The following is a 15,194-nucleotide window of genomic DNA, read 5'->3' as shown; positions in this document are numbered from 1 at the left end:
TTCATAATCTGCATCAGTATATTATAGTATTAGGTTAAACTGTGGTAAGGTACTGTTGGTCAAATAAGTGTGTAAATATGATATATATGTTTGCTCGCTTATATAATTTCGCATTGGGTGTGGGGACAGGCTGTAAGCAGGCTGGGTTGTTATAGCCTAAGGCTTAGTTTTAAGACTAAGCTTTTCTCCACACCCTTGACTGTTGCATAATAGGGGGTAGTGCACTCTCATGAGGAATCCCATTATGCCTCAGATAAGTGACTTTGTATTAGAGACTTCCTTGTTTTTATATTGGATTAAAAGTTTTGATTTCGGGTCCTGGCCAGTTGGCTCAGTGGTAGAGCGTCAGCCTGGCGTGCAGGAGTCCCAGGTTCAATTCCCAGCCAGGGCACACAGGAGAAGAGCCCATCTGCTTCTCCACTCCTCCCCCTCTTCTTCCTCTCTGTCTCTCTCTTCCCCTCCTGCAGCCAAGGCTCCATTGGAGCAAAGTTGGCCCGGGTGCTGGGGATGGCTCTATGGCCTCTGCCTCAGATGCTAGAGTGGCTCTGGTTGCAGCAGAGCATCGCCCCCTGGTGGGCATGCCAGGTGGATCCCGGTCGGGTGCATGCAGGAGTCTGTGTGACTGCCTCCCTGTTTCCAACTTCAGAAAAATAAAAAAATTAAAAAAAAATGTTTTGATTTCTACACTATAAGAGGAGAGCAGAGAAAGGCCTCGTGGAGGAGAGGAGAATGGCAGAGTGCTGAAGAAGAAGCCAGTTTGTTCAGAAAGAAGGAGATGGGGAACAGTGGTGAATAAGGCTGGTGAGCTAGAAACCTTTGATTCTAGGAAACTCGGATAAGTCAGTGGCTTGGGAGCCCTGAATGGAAAGGGAAGTGTTTTCCCACTGTGTGTATTTCTTGCCCGCCAGGTGCAAGCTAGGACAAAAGCTAAAGGCTCACCAGTTCTTGGCTCCATTGTTTCATTACTATCTGTCTGAATCAAATGCAAACCTGCATGAACCAGGCAGCTGAGACGGTGGCCGTGGTTACTGGCTTTACAGGTACCAAAGAACTAAAAAATTAATATTGATGTTTTAGGAGAAAAAGTCAGGTTTCTTGTCCTCTACTTGTAGAGAATAAAGAGGAAGAAATGCAAAAGTTTCCTAGCCTGCAGAGACATACTGTGTAGGAAACCCCTACTAGGAACCTTAAAGGGAATTTTTTTAATTTGGGCTAAGCATACAGAGAGATTTTATAAATATGATTTTTATACTTGTGTGTGATTTGTACCAACTCAGGACAGACAACAACATTGTATTGTAAAGAGATTTTGTGCTGGGGAGACTTAGATTCCCCTCCCCCACCTCTGTGAGAAACCGGGTAAACACCTAGCCAGGTGTGGGGAGGGGAGAGAGAGATTAAGCGAGTCTTTTCGTCTCCTTTTTTTTCTTTTCTTTCCTTCTTTAATGGGTCATTCATGAACGCTTATCCCCTGGCATCCTGTAGGCTCCCCCTCCCTTCCTGAAAATGTGTAATTAATGTATATACCTCTAGAGCAGTGGTAGTCAACCTGGTCCCTATCGCCCACTAGTGGGCATTCCAACTTTTATGGTGGGCGGTAGTGGAGCAACCAAAGTATAAATAAAAAGATAGATTTAACTATAGTAACTTGTTTTATAAAGATTTATTCTGCCAAATTTAGCCAAAATCCAACATAAAGTACTTGGTAAGTAATTATTATTATATGCTTTAACTTGCTGTAACTCTGCTTTATAAATTTTATAAAGTAAGTTACTTCCCTATTTTATAAATTAACATTACTGTGGAATCGGTGGGTGGTTAGAAAATTTTACTACTAACAGAGATACAAAAGTGGGCAGTAGGTATAAAAAGGTTGACTACCCCTGCTCTAGACAAAGGGATAGCAGATGAACACTGAAAAATTTGGGAATATCTTTTAATATGTGGAACAACATTTTTCACTATTGTATTACCTTGTAAGTTTTAATGTGTAGAAATATTTTTATAAATCGTATAGACGAGGACTTAAAAGATGGCAGCGGAGTAGGCAGACGCACAGACAGACGCCCAGCTCCCACCACCAAACTGGAATACAAATCAATTTAGGAAAAATCAGCATGAAAAGCCAACTCTGAACTACAAGAACAGCTCTCAAAAACCAAGGAGCAAAAAAGAAGCCACAAAAAACCTGGTAGGGAGCGCCTGAATCTCCCCTGCTTACAGGAATGGAGGGGGGGGGGTGAGGCTGAGAGCCCAGAGGGGATCTCACACAAGGGAAAAGGGCAGAAACTACTGCTCACAGCCACTTGCCTGGTGACCAGAGAGCGAGGTGTGTTGAAAAGAACAGCTTATCTCCCAAGTGGAAAGGACAGGGAGAGGGACACACTGTGAGGGGCTAGGAATGCAGGAGATGAACTAAAAAAGCTGACTCATCCATGCTGGAGGTGGCCATAGCTAGGGGAGGGACTGAACCTTTCACAAAGTAGAGCTGAACTGCTTCCAGATCAGAGATCTCCGGACATCTATCCAGCTCCAATCAGCGCAACAAGACACAGCTGAAAATAAGAAGTGGAGAGGAGGGGCAGTAACTCAGGTCTCCATGGAGATCTGAGATACACCTCCCCCTATTGAAGCTGAGAAAACACCCTGCCCCCAGAGAGATTATTGGCTAAAGAGGCCTTCAGAGTCTCAGGTTACACCCACCTCATTCCTGGATACAGTTTCAAGGAAGCCCCCTGCTGAGATCAGTAAAAAGACTATCACCTGTTAAGAAAACAAACAAATCAAGACTTCAAAGCTGCCCAAATCCGAAAGTGGATTACAGATAACAGCTGATACCAACCCAAGAAGACCTAGAAATAACTGAAAACTGGAGGCAGACAACACCAAGCCTAGACTCAACCAACTCTACAAATAAAAAAGCCAAAAACAGACAATGAGAAGACAAAGAAGTGCAATCCAAATGAAAACACAAGAGACACCTTCAAAAGATGAACTGAGTGATATGGAAATAATCAAAATTCCAGATGTGGAGTTCAAAATAATGATTGTAAGGATGCTTAGGGATCTTAGAACAACAATGGATGGCCATTATGAACACCTAAATAAAGAAATAGCAAGTATAAAAAAGAATCAGTCGGAGATGACAAATACAATATCAGAAATAAAGACCACAATGGAAGGAATTAAAAACAGGATAGATAGAGCTGAGGATCGAATCAGTGAGTTGGAGGACAACTGGAATGAAGGCATGAAAGCAGAGAAGAAAAGAGAAAAGAGACTCAAAAAGTCAGAGGAAACCCTTAGAGAGCTCTGTGACAACACGAAGAGAAATAACATCCGCATCATAGGGGTTCCTGAAGAAGAAGAAAAAGAACAAGGGATAGAGACTTTGTTCAATCATATCATAGCTGAAAACTTCCCTAAAGTAATGCAAGAGAAACTCTCACAAGTCCAAGAAGCACAGAGGACTCCATTAAAGAGAAACCCAAAGAAACCTACACCAAGACACATCATAATTAAAATACCAAAGCTAAGCGATAAAGAGAAAATATTAAAAGCTACAAGAGAAAAAAAAGTTATCACCTACAAAGGAGCCCCCATAAGGATGACATCCAACTTCTCAACAGAAACACTTGAGGCCAGCAGGGAATGACAAGAAATATTCAAAGTAATGCAGAACAAGAACCTACAACCAAGACTACTTTATCCAGCAAGGCTATCGTTTAAAATTGAAGGAGAAATAAAAAGCTTCCCAACAAAAAACAACTCAAGGAATTCATTACAACCAAACCAATGCTGCAGGAAATGTTAAGGGGTCTGTTGTAAACAGATCAAAGTGGGAAAAGAATATAGCAAAAAAGGAATACACCTTTAAAGAAGAAAATGGCAATAACCTTAAACATAAATGGATTAAATGATCCAATCAAAAGACATAGGGTAGCTGCGTGGATAAGAAAACAGGACACATACATATGCTGTCTACAAGAGACACACCTTAGAACAAAAAATACACACAGATTGAAGGTAAAAGGATGGAAAAAAACATTTCATGCAAATGGAAATGAAAAAAAAGCTGGGGTAGCAATACTTATATCAGACAAATTGGACTTTAAAACAAAGGATATAGTAAGAGATAAAGAAGGTCACTACATAATGATAAAGGGAGTAATCCAACAGGAAGATATAACTATTATAAATATCTATGCACCTAATATAGGAGCACCCAAATATATAAAGCAGACTTTGATGGATTTAAAGGGTGAGATCAACAGCAGTACTATAATAGTAGGGGATTTCAATACCCCACTAACATCACTAGATAGATCCTCAAGAAAGAAAATTAACAAAGAAACAGCAGGCTTATTGGAAACACTAGATCAATTTGATTTAATAGATATCTTCAGAATCTTTCACCCTAAAGCAGAAGAATATACATTCTTTTCAAGTGCTCCTGGTACATTCTCTAGGATAGACCACATGTTAGGGCACAAAAGTGCTCTCAACAAATTTAAGAAGACTGAAATCATATCAAGCACTTTCTCTGATCACAATGGCAAGAAACTAGAAATCAACCACAACAGAAACGCTCAAAAATTCTCAAACACATGGAAATTAAATAGCAGGTTGTTAAATAATGAATGGATTAAGAATGAGATCAAAGAAGAAATAAAAAAATTCCTAGAAACGAATGACAATGAGCATACAACAACTCAAAATCTATGGGACACAGCAAAAGCAGTGCTGAGAGGGAAGTTCATAGCACTACAGGCACACTTTCAGAAGCTAGAAAAAGCTCAAATAAGCAACTTAACCCTGCATCTAAAAGAATTAGAAAAAGAACAGCAAGTAAAGCCCAAATGTAGTAGAAGAAAGGAAATAATAAAGGTCAGAGCAGAAATAAATGACATAGAGTCTAAAGAAACAATACAGAGGATCAATGAAACTAGGAGCTGATTCTTTGAAAAGGTAAACAAGATTGATGAACCTTTAACTAGACTCACCAAGAAAAAGAGAGAGAGGACTCAAATAAATAAAATTAGAAATGAGAGAGGAGAAATAACAACTGACACAACAGAAATACAAAATATTGTAAGAAAATATTATGAAGAACTGTATGCCAAAAAACTAGACAACCTAGATGAAATGGAAAAATTCCTTGAAACATACAATCTTCCAAAAATCAATCTGGAAGAATCAGAAAACCTAAACAGACCGATTACAACAAATGAGATCGAAACAGTTATCAAAAAACTCCCAACAAAGAAAAGTCCGGGGCCCGATGGCTTCACAAAGGAATTCTACCAAATATTCAAAGAACAACTAACTCCTATCCTTCTCAAACTATTTCAAAAAATTCAAGAGGAAGGAAGACTTCCAAGCTCCTTTTATGAGGCGAGCATAATTCTGATTCCAAAACCAGGCAAAGACAACACAAAGAAAGAAAATTATAGGCCAATATCTCTGATGAATATAGATGCTAAAATCCTCAACAAAATATTAGCAAACCGGACCCAACAATATATGGAAAAAATCATACACCATGATCAAGTGGGATTTATTCTGGGGAGGCAAGGCTGGTACAATATTCGTAAATTAATCAATGTGATTCATCACATAAACAAAAAGAAGGAAAAAAACCATATGATAATTTCAATAGATGCAGAAAAAGCATTTGATAAAATCCAGCACCCATTCATGATCAAAACTCTCAGCAAAGTGGGAATACAGGGAACATACCTCAACATGATAAAAGCCATCTATGAGAAACCCACAGCCAACATCATACTCAATGGGCAGAAATTAAAAGCAATACCCTTAAGATCAGGAACAAGGCAGCGGTGCCCCCTTTCACCACTCTTATTTAACATAGTCCTGGAAGTCCTAGCCACAGCAGTCAGACAAGAAGAAGAAATAAAAGGTATTCAAGTTGGAAAAAAAGAAGTAAAACTATCATTATTTGCAGATGATATGATATTGTATATCAAAAACCCTAAAGTCTCAGTCAAAAAGCTACTGGACCTGATAAATGAATTCAGCAAAGTGGCAGGATATAAAATCAATACTCAGAAATCAGAGGCATTTTTATACACCAACAATGAACAGTCAGAAAGAGAAATTAAGGAAACAATCCCCTTCACAATTACAACCAAAAAAATAAAGTACCTAGGAGTAAACTTAACCAAGGAGACTAAAGACTTGTACTCGGAAAATTACAAAGCATTGATAAAAGAAATCAAGGAAGATACAAACAAGTGGAAGCATATACCGTGCTCATGGTTAGAAAGAATAAACATCATTAAAATGTCTATTTTACCCAAAGCAATCTATAAATTCAATGCAATACCAATTAAAATAGCAATGACATACTTCAAGGATATAGACCACATATTCCAAAAATTTATATGGAACCAAAAGAGAACACGAATAGCCTCAGCAATCTTAAAAAAGAAGAATAAAGTGGGAGGTATCACACTTCCTGATATCAAGTTATACTACAAGGCCATTGTACTCAAAACAGCATGGTACTGGCATAAGAACAGGCATATAGATCAATGCAACAGAACAGAGAACCCAGAAATAAACCTACAGTTCTATGGACAACTGATATTTGACAAAGGAGGTAAGGAAATACAATGGAGTAAAGACAGCTTCTTTAACAAATGGTGTTGGGAAAATTGGACAGCTACCTGCAAAAAAATGAAACTAGATCATCAGCTTACACCACTCACAAAAATAAACTCAAAATGGATAAAAGACTTAAATGTAGGCCGTGAAACCATAAGCATCTTAGAAGAAAACATAGGCAGTAAGCTATCCGACATCTCTCGAAGCAATATATTTGCTGATTTATCTCCACAGGGAAGTGAAATAAAAGACAGGATAAACAAATGGGACTATATCAAACTAAATAGCTTTTGCACAGCTAAAGACAACAAGAACCGAATAAAAAGACAAACTACACAATGGGAAAACATATTTGACAATACATCTGATAAGGGGTTAATAACCAAAATTTATAAAGAACTTGTAAAACTCAACACCAGGAAGACAAACAATCCAACCTAAAAATGGGCAAAAGAGGTGAATAGACACTTCTCCAAAGAGGACCTACAGATGGCCAATAGGCATATGAAAAAATGCTCAACATCACTAATCATTAGAGAAATGCAAATTAAAACCACAATGAGATATCACCTCACACCAGCCAGAATGGCGCTCATCAACAAAACAACACAGAATAAGTGCTGGCGAGGATGTGGAGAAAAGGGAACCCTCCTGCACTGTTGGTGGGAATGCAGACTGGTGCAGCCACTGTGGAAAACAGTATGGAGATTTCTCAAAAAACTGAAAATCGAACTGCCTTTTGACTCAGCTATCCCACTTTTAGGAATATACCCCAAGGACACTATAGAACGGCTCCAAAAGGAGAAATGCACCCCCATGTTTGTGGCAACATTGTTCACAATAGCAAAGATCTGGAAACAGCCCAAGTGTCCATCAGAGGACGAGTGGATTAAAAAGCTTTGGTATATATATACTATGGAATACTACTCAGCCATAAGAAATGATGACATCGGATCATTTACAATAACATGGATGGACCTTGATAACATTATACGGAGTGAAATAAGTAAATTAGAAAAAAACTGAGAACTATATGAATCCATACATAGAAGGGACATAAAAATGAGACTCAGAGACATGAACAAGAGTGTGATGGCCACAGGGGTGGGGGATGGGGGGAGGGGGGAGGGGGCAAAGAAGGAGAGAGGGGTTGGGGGAGGGGAGGGGCACAAGAAAACCACATAGAAGGTGACAGAAGACAATTTGACTTTGGGGGAGGGGTACACAGCACAATCAAATGTCAAAATGATCTAGAGATGTTTTCTTTCAACATATGTACCCTGATTTATCAATGTCACTGCATTAAATTTAATAAATAAATTTTTAAAAATTGTATAGATGAATGTTATAAGCTTGCTAATGAATTGTGTCATCTCTCCTCCTCCCCCTTTTCCTGCCAACCTGTGTGATCAAAGGTATATAACCTGCCTCAGGGCTATAGTCTGGATGACATGATTTGGGTCAGCTATGCTCCATGTTATTCATATGCAGCCGGCATATTATTAAATCTTCTCCTTTTAATAAAACTTCTTAAAATTCATTTGGACTTAGTGTCTCTATGTAAACCCAGAGGGACATTACTTTATAACATTTGGGGGCTCGTCCAGGATCCAGTGTTCCACGTCACCTGGTAGAGACACCCAGATAGGCTGGTCTCTTCGGGGTACTTCCTGACCCCGCTAGAATCTCGAGGAGAGGCACCACCTAAGACTTCCAGGGCTCCCATTTTCCTGTGGGGTTTGGACAGTTCCTCGGCAGACACCTCTGGTCCTCAAATTTGACAATTCGGCAGAGAAATCGAGGGGGTAGTTAAAGCAACTCTTTTGCTTTACTAAATTCTAGCTTTTTGTCTGTTCTGAATTCTAGCTTTTCTGTTTTGGACTAGTCAAATTTGGACTATTGCCTAGAGGACTGGATGCGGTCTCACTCTCGCAATAGGCTTTCCAAGACCGAGATGTTGGTGGAGAGTTTTTAGGTCCCACCTTGGGCTTATCTGGGAGACATCTGTTTATGCTCTAGGAGGACAATTAGTGGAAACCAGGTCCTGCCTCAGACTTCCAAAGATGTCTACTTGTGCTCTCAGAAAAAGACATTAGTGGGGACATTTGTTATTGCTCTAGGAAGACATTAGTGGGGACTGAGTTAACCAGGTTGATCAGCCCTGCCTTGGGTTTCCAGGGACATCTTTGTGCTTGTCAGATCTCATTCTTTGCTTTTATTGTTTCTGTCTAAAACCCCTAAGTGATTGGTATGTAAGTGGGAATCTCTGGTGCCTGAGCCTAAGTTCTAGGAATGTGGCTGAGCAAGTACCTGAAAGCCCCTAATGGGAAAATCCCTTCCTTTGTCTATTGAACTGTGTGCTTAAATAGTGATTTGTTTTGTCTCTTTGTCAGGAAAATCTCTGGTATAATTTTAATCAGAATAAGTAAAGCGCACTCATTTAAATCTCTTGATTTGTAATTTGTGTATGTGAAGTCTTTGTTTAATGTCTAAATGTGTCTGCTTTTAAGGCCTGAATTAAGTTCTTGCATGCAAAAAAAATTGGAAATTTCTGGCTTAAAAACCAGAGGGCAAAAGTGAAAGGAAAATTTTAAACTTCATATGGGGTTAGTGGCTGTCCTCTGGAGCCCACAAATTATAAAATTAGAGAAATTCATAGAAATATTAAAAATTCTTAAATGGTCAATTGTCTATACTGTAGATTCTCTTTATTTGTCCGAGAAATCTCTCATGACAATTCATAGTTTGGACCTTTCTCCCCAGATCCACTACATATCTTTTCTTGGATCCAAGACCTCTGGCTTCAGGGCACTCTGTCTGACTTCTCCCCTGAAGAGATTATTCTCTTCTGTTGGCTCCTACTTCTTGTTTTGTCTAATAAATTACACCTCTGTAGTCAAACATTCTTTATTCTGAGTACTAATTATTATCTGTCCTATCTTTCTTGCCTTTATTAGTGTACTAATTCCTGAATTCTCCTGGACAGTTTTTTTTTTTTTTTAATTTTTATTTATCTATTCATTCATTTTAGGGGGGGAGAGAGAGAGAAAGAGAGAGAGAGAGAGAGAGAAAGGGGAGGAGCAGGAAGCATCAGCTCCCATATGTGCCTTGACCAGGCAAGCCAGGGTTTTGAACCGGCAACCTCAGTGTTTCCAGGTTGACGCTTTATCCACTACGCCACCACAGGTCAGGCTGGACAGTTTCAATTTCATAAATTGGTGGCTCTAGCTATTAAATATGGGAGAGGGTCCAGTACACAAAAGACCCCCTTAGGTTGTCTCCTAAAGTACTTTCAAGAAGCTTATGGAGATAACCGTGGGTATGGAATTAAATAGTCAAAAAGAAGACTTCGCACTCTCTGTGAATCTGAATGGCCCACCTTCGAGGTTGGATGGCCATGGGCCAGGACTTTAAATCCCCAACTAATAAGGGAAGTCTGGAACATCGTAACTGAGGATCCAGGCCACCCTGATCAGTTTCCCTACATTGATTTATGGCTAAATTTAACAATAAATCTTCCCAAGTGGCTAAAAGCAGGTTCGATATAGAAAGGGCACCACGTCTTCCTAGTCTGGCCAGATTTGCATTTAGGACAAAAAGGGGATTCAAGAGAAAAAATTAAGACTCCTCTAGAAAAGAATCTGTGCACATATTGCAATAGTGAAAAGGCTGGGATATACGCCCGGGAGTATTTCTCCAGCCTCTAGGGAAAAAGGGCTGTAAGTAAGCAATTTAGGTGAGCGAAAAATAAGAAGTCAAGCCAGAATGTGCAGAATGCAGAACGTCGGGGAGCACCGGCCTGCTCCTCCCCCTCCCATTGGGCTTCTGCCTTTGACACCATGGGCACCCCCTGAGCGAGAGGTGGACAAAGGGCAGCTAGCTGAGCGCCGAGATTCGAGCCTCACCACCACCACCACCGCCATCACCCCCCCAACGCCCCCCCTCCCCCTGTGCGCTAGGCCAGGCTAGGGTTCAGCCTGCCTCTGGTTGTACAAGAAGGGCCAAGTAGAAATCTTTAGAAATTAACAAACCACAGGTGTAGATCTTGTTAATTATCAGTTTCTTGAAATAAATTACAGCTCCACGAAAAAGAATGAGTAATAAAATGATAGGAAATAGGATTGTCAGGAACAGGCCCGCCGGCTGTCTCTTCCTTCTTCCCCCTCCCCTAAGGGCCCTGGTCAGCAAACTGCCCCTCACAAACAGCTCGCAACCACATGCAGCCTTTGGCCCCTTGAGTGTGGCTCTCCCATAGAGTGCCGTCTGCAGACGCTGCCTCAATGGGAAATGTGCCTACCTATCTAGTTTAAGTTTGAAAATTTGGCTCTCAAGAGAAATTTCAGTTATTGTGCTGTTAATATTTGGCTCTGTTGACTAGTAATTTGCCGACCACTGGTTAAGAGTGGTGTCCTATCGCCCTCTACTGTTGTGTGAAAAGTTGTGAAGAAATTATTTGCTATGTAAAAATATATGTGTTATTTCAAAAGTCTTTTGTTAATTCTTTTTATTTGCTATTTGATAGCCCTGTGATGTTGAAATCTTGGTTTAAATATTAGGAAATATGTAATAATTGTTAATAATGTCTTTTTATGTAATGTTTAGTTTATCACTTTTGAAGCAATATTGTTCAGTGTTAAGTCACCAAACCCAGAGTGACAAATATTACCATTAGCTTAACAGTAAAATTACAGCATAAATAAGGTGTGTTTTCTTAGAATGTAAAGGAATTTGTAATTAAGTAAAATATAAAATTTATTAGTCATTTCAATTGGTGATTGTAACTAAATCATTAGAATGTAAGACATAAATGTAATAGAAAATAGTTTAAATCCTCTTTCCCAAGTGACCTATAGAATTAGAAAGCTCAGAATTCCCTTTATCAGGGAAACCTCAAGCCCTAGCAGGACAGTTAGAATCTGTAAAACAATCAAAATAACTTCAAGAAAATGTTTCTAATTGCCTAGTTTAAGTAGAATTCTAACAACCAAGCAAGTGAGGAAAGTTTGGACACTTTCCATCAGTTTCTATTAGCCAGAATCAGAAAAAAATATTAAGGCAGTCAACTTAGCCTTTACAAAGCAATCAGTTCTAAATATTAAAAAATATATAGTATAAATTTTAAAAGGTTGGCATCATCAGCTGCTAAAACTAAATAAATGAATAAAACTAAGCATTTTGGAAAGGACATTGCCCCTCCCTCAATCACATAACTCTGCCTGGCTCCTAAGATGACTGGTTAGTCAATGACGGGTAAGATTCCTGAAAAAAGGAACGACCTAAGACAGGCACAGTTGAAAAGGGGCCATAAAGAAAAGGTTACAAAACTAACAAAGGTGAGGCTCAAACCTTCACCCCAACAATGCAGGAGCCTGCTCCCCTGAAATAGTGAGTTTTATCCACTGACCAGGACACCAAAAGAAGGGAGACTCCCTAGAAATTCAAGAACAACCAAACAGCTGAAGATGCTACCTAAAATCAGTGGGATTTCTAGAAAATTTTAGTAACTTTACTAAAACCCTTATTGCTAAAGGTTTATTCAAAACCAATTAGCAGAAGATTTTGCCAACAGGAAAGGGATAACTAGAAAAGCCAGACTGAGAATTTATTACGAAGGCATAATATCTGAGTGTTTAGTTTGTGTCCAAGTGAATACTAAGCAAAGTAAGGAAATTGTGAAAGAAACAGGGAAGGAGGAACTTCCCCAGGTAAAAATTTAAAAATAGACTTTAATAAAGTAATTGACAAGTAAGTAAAAGCTTTTCCTACTAGAAATAAGGCCACAATAACAGTTGTTAAAAAAAATTGCTACATGAAATTCTTTCCAGGTTTAGCTTGTCCATTCTAAGGATGGGCCTGCAGTTGTATCCAAAATCTCACAGCTAGTAAGAAAGGAACTCAATATTAATTGAAAACTAATTTGAAATTACATTATGTCTATAAGCCCCAAAGGTTCAGGGCAGATAGAACACACAAATCAAATCGTAAAGGAAACTTTAACCAAATTTGTTTTTGAAACCGGTGAGAAGTAGCCCTCCTTAGGATGAGGTGCACCCCCTCTCGCCCCTTCCAGCGCCGACAGCACTGCCTTCTCTTCCATCCTGTCTTGCCATCAATCGACACAGGAGCAGGGCTTCGCCATATTCCTGACTGACAGCTAGACGCAGCAGCGGCAATGACCAGAACCTGGTTGCACAGAGCTCGGCCCTCTTTTGTTTACTCAGTACAGGACAAGGTGAGGTTTCTGCAGAAGTGCGGTTGCAGGAGCTCGATCTGCTGCATGATGATCAAGGACAAGCTTGTCAACCACAGATGCCCCTGTCACAATACACCCCAGCCTCAAGTCCAGCGTGAGGCAGCAAGCCTCCCTCAGCATTTGCACTAGGGAGTGAAGGTCCCTCCTCCCCAGCTGTGGCTACAAACTAGCCCAAGCTTGCTGCTTCCTGCAAATCTCAGCCTCAGTGTACATCTATGCTGGCAACCTGGTGCTTGGCATGTGGCTACTAGTGCCGCTTACTGGTACTGCCCATAATGCTAGCTATCCGGCTAGTCCACAGAGAACACAAGAGCCTCTGCCTGCCAGCCAGGAGCCAAAGCACCTACCGAGCCTACCTGACACTGTTCTTTGGGACCAGCATTGTAAAACATGGCATAGTCATCAAACTACTCTGTGTGCACCTAACCTGGACTTACTGTTGCAACAGGCCTCCTCCCCACAGACGCAGTGGCAGCCCAACCCCAAAGTGCTACACCTCATCCTGGACATTGTGCTACTCTTCTGAGCAAGCTTCATTCCCTTCTGAATGTAGGGGCTGCTGGCCCAATACTTTGGCGTCCAGCCACTCACACTCCGCGACAGGAGCACCAGTAGGCACGTAGACACCAAGACCCCTGGCAGTGCCACCCCCACTTCCGACATGCCTTTGGCAACTTGCTATTTATTCTCCAGCAGCCAGCTTCATTGTCACCAAAGGTTAAAAGTTTTAAAATGAAAAGTTCTGACTAAAAGTAAATTATTATAAAAGCCAGTTAATTTTATGTAAATTACAAAAGGTTTGTACAATTTATAAGAAATTAATCAGTAACATCTGTTTCTTCAATAAACTGTATTACTATTAATGAAAGCATTAAGTCTGTCTGTTAAATATCTGTTACATATTATAAGTTAATATTCCTACTCAACAGCCTCATATACCTTATTAAATTAAGTCAAAGAGTTGACTTAGGATATAAAACCAGTGGGGAATGGGGTAAGGTACCAAAGAATTGAAAAATTAATATTGATGTTTTAGGAGAAAAAATCAGGTTTCTTGTCCTCTCCTTCCTGTAGAGAATAAAGAGAAAGAAATGTGAACGTTTTCTAGCTTGCAGAGACATGCTGTGTAGGAAACCCCCTTTTACTAGGAAGCTTAAAGGGCATTTTTTAAATTTGGGCTAAGCATACAGATTGTGTAAGTATGATTTTTATACTTGTGTGTGATTTGCACCAACTCAGTACGGACAACAGCATTGTATTGTAAAGAGATTTTGTGCTGGGGAGACTTAGATTCCCCTCCCCCACCTCTGTGAGCAACAGGGTAAACACCTAGCCAGGTGTGGGGAGGGGACGGAGAGATTAAGCAAGTCTTTTCCTCTCCTTTTTCTTTTCTTTCCTTCTTTAATGGGCCATTCACTGATGCTTATGCTCATCCCCTGCCGTCATGTAGGCTCCCCCTCCCTTTCTGAAAATATGTAATTAATGCATATACCTCTAGACAAAGGGATAGTAGATGAACACTGAAAAATTTGGGAATATCTTTTAATATGTGGAACAACATTTTTCACTATTGTATTACCTTGTAAGTTTTAATGTGTAGAAATATTTTTATAAATCCTATAGATGAATGTTATAAGCTTGCTAATGAATTGTGTCATCTCTCCCCCTCCTCCTTTTCCTGCCAACCTGTGTGATCAAAGGCATATAACCTATCTCTGGGCTATAGTCTGGACGACATGATTTGGGTCAGCTATGCCCCATGTTAGTCATATGCGGCCGGCATATTATTAAATTTCCTCCTTTTAATAAAACTCCTTAAAATTCATTTGCACTTGGTGTCTCTACATAAACCCAGCGGAACGTTACTTTATAAAAAAAAAAATGAAACTGCTAATATTTGAACAATTTTGACTCACAAAAATGATCATTTCTTATGTCTCAATGTAATATCTGCCTGTGTTTGGGAATATTAGTTATGAATATATCTTTCCTGCTGAAGAGGAACCTCTCAGTGTACAAACCTCTTTTTTTTTAATCTGTTTTTCCAAAGCCTAACAAGGTATCTTCTGCATAGTACATATTCATAAATAATTAAAAATGTATAAATAAATGATGATACAGAGAAATTCTAAAGTACAAAGGCAGATAAGGTGATAAAAAATATAATAAAGCTAAAGACTTTGAGGGCATGAAAATTCATAGTGCAGAAACCAGTGTATGATTCAGTCAAATTCAGAAGAATAAGCATCAACATTGCTCATAAAATGTATCTTTCGATGTCTCTCAGGGTTAAAGGCAATCCCAAATCTGTTGA

Source organism: Saccopteryx leptura, chromosome 1, assembly GCF_036850995.1.
Source record: "Saccopteryx leptura isolate mSacLep1 chromosome 1, mSacLep1_pri_phased_curated, whole genome shotgun sequence".
Taxonomy (NCBI): domain Eukaryota; kingdom Metazoa; phylum Chordata; class Mammalia; order Chiroptera; family Emballonuridae; genus Saccopteryx; species Saccopteryx leptura.
The sequence above is the reverse complement of the archived record's forward strand: the minus strand, read 5'-3'. Positions refer to the sequence as shown.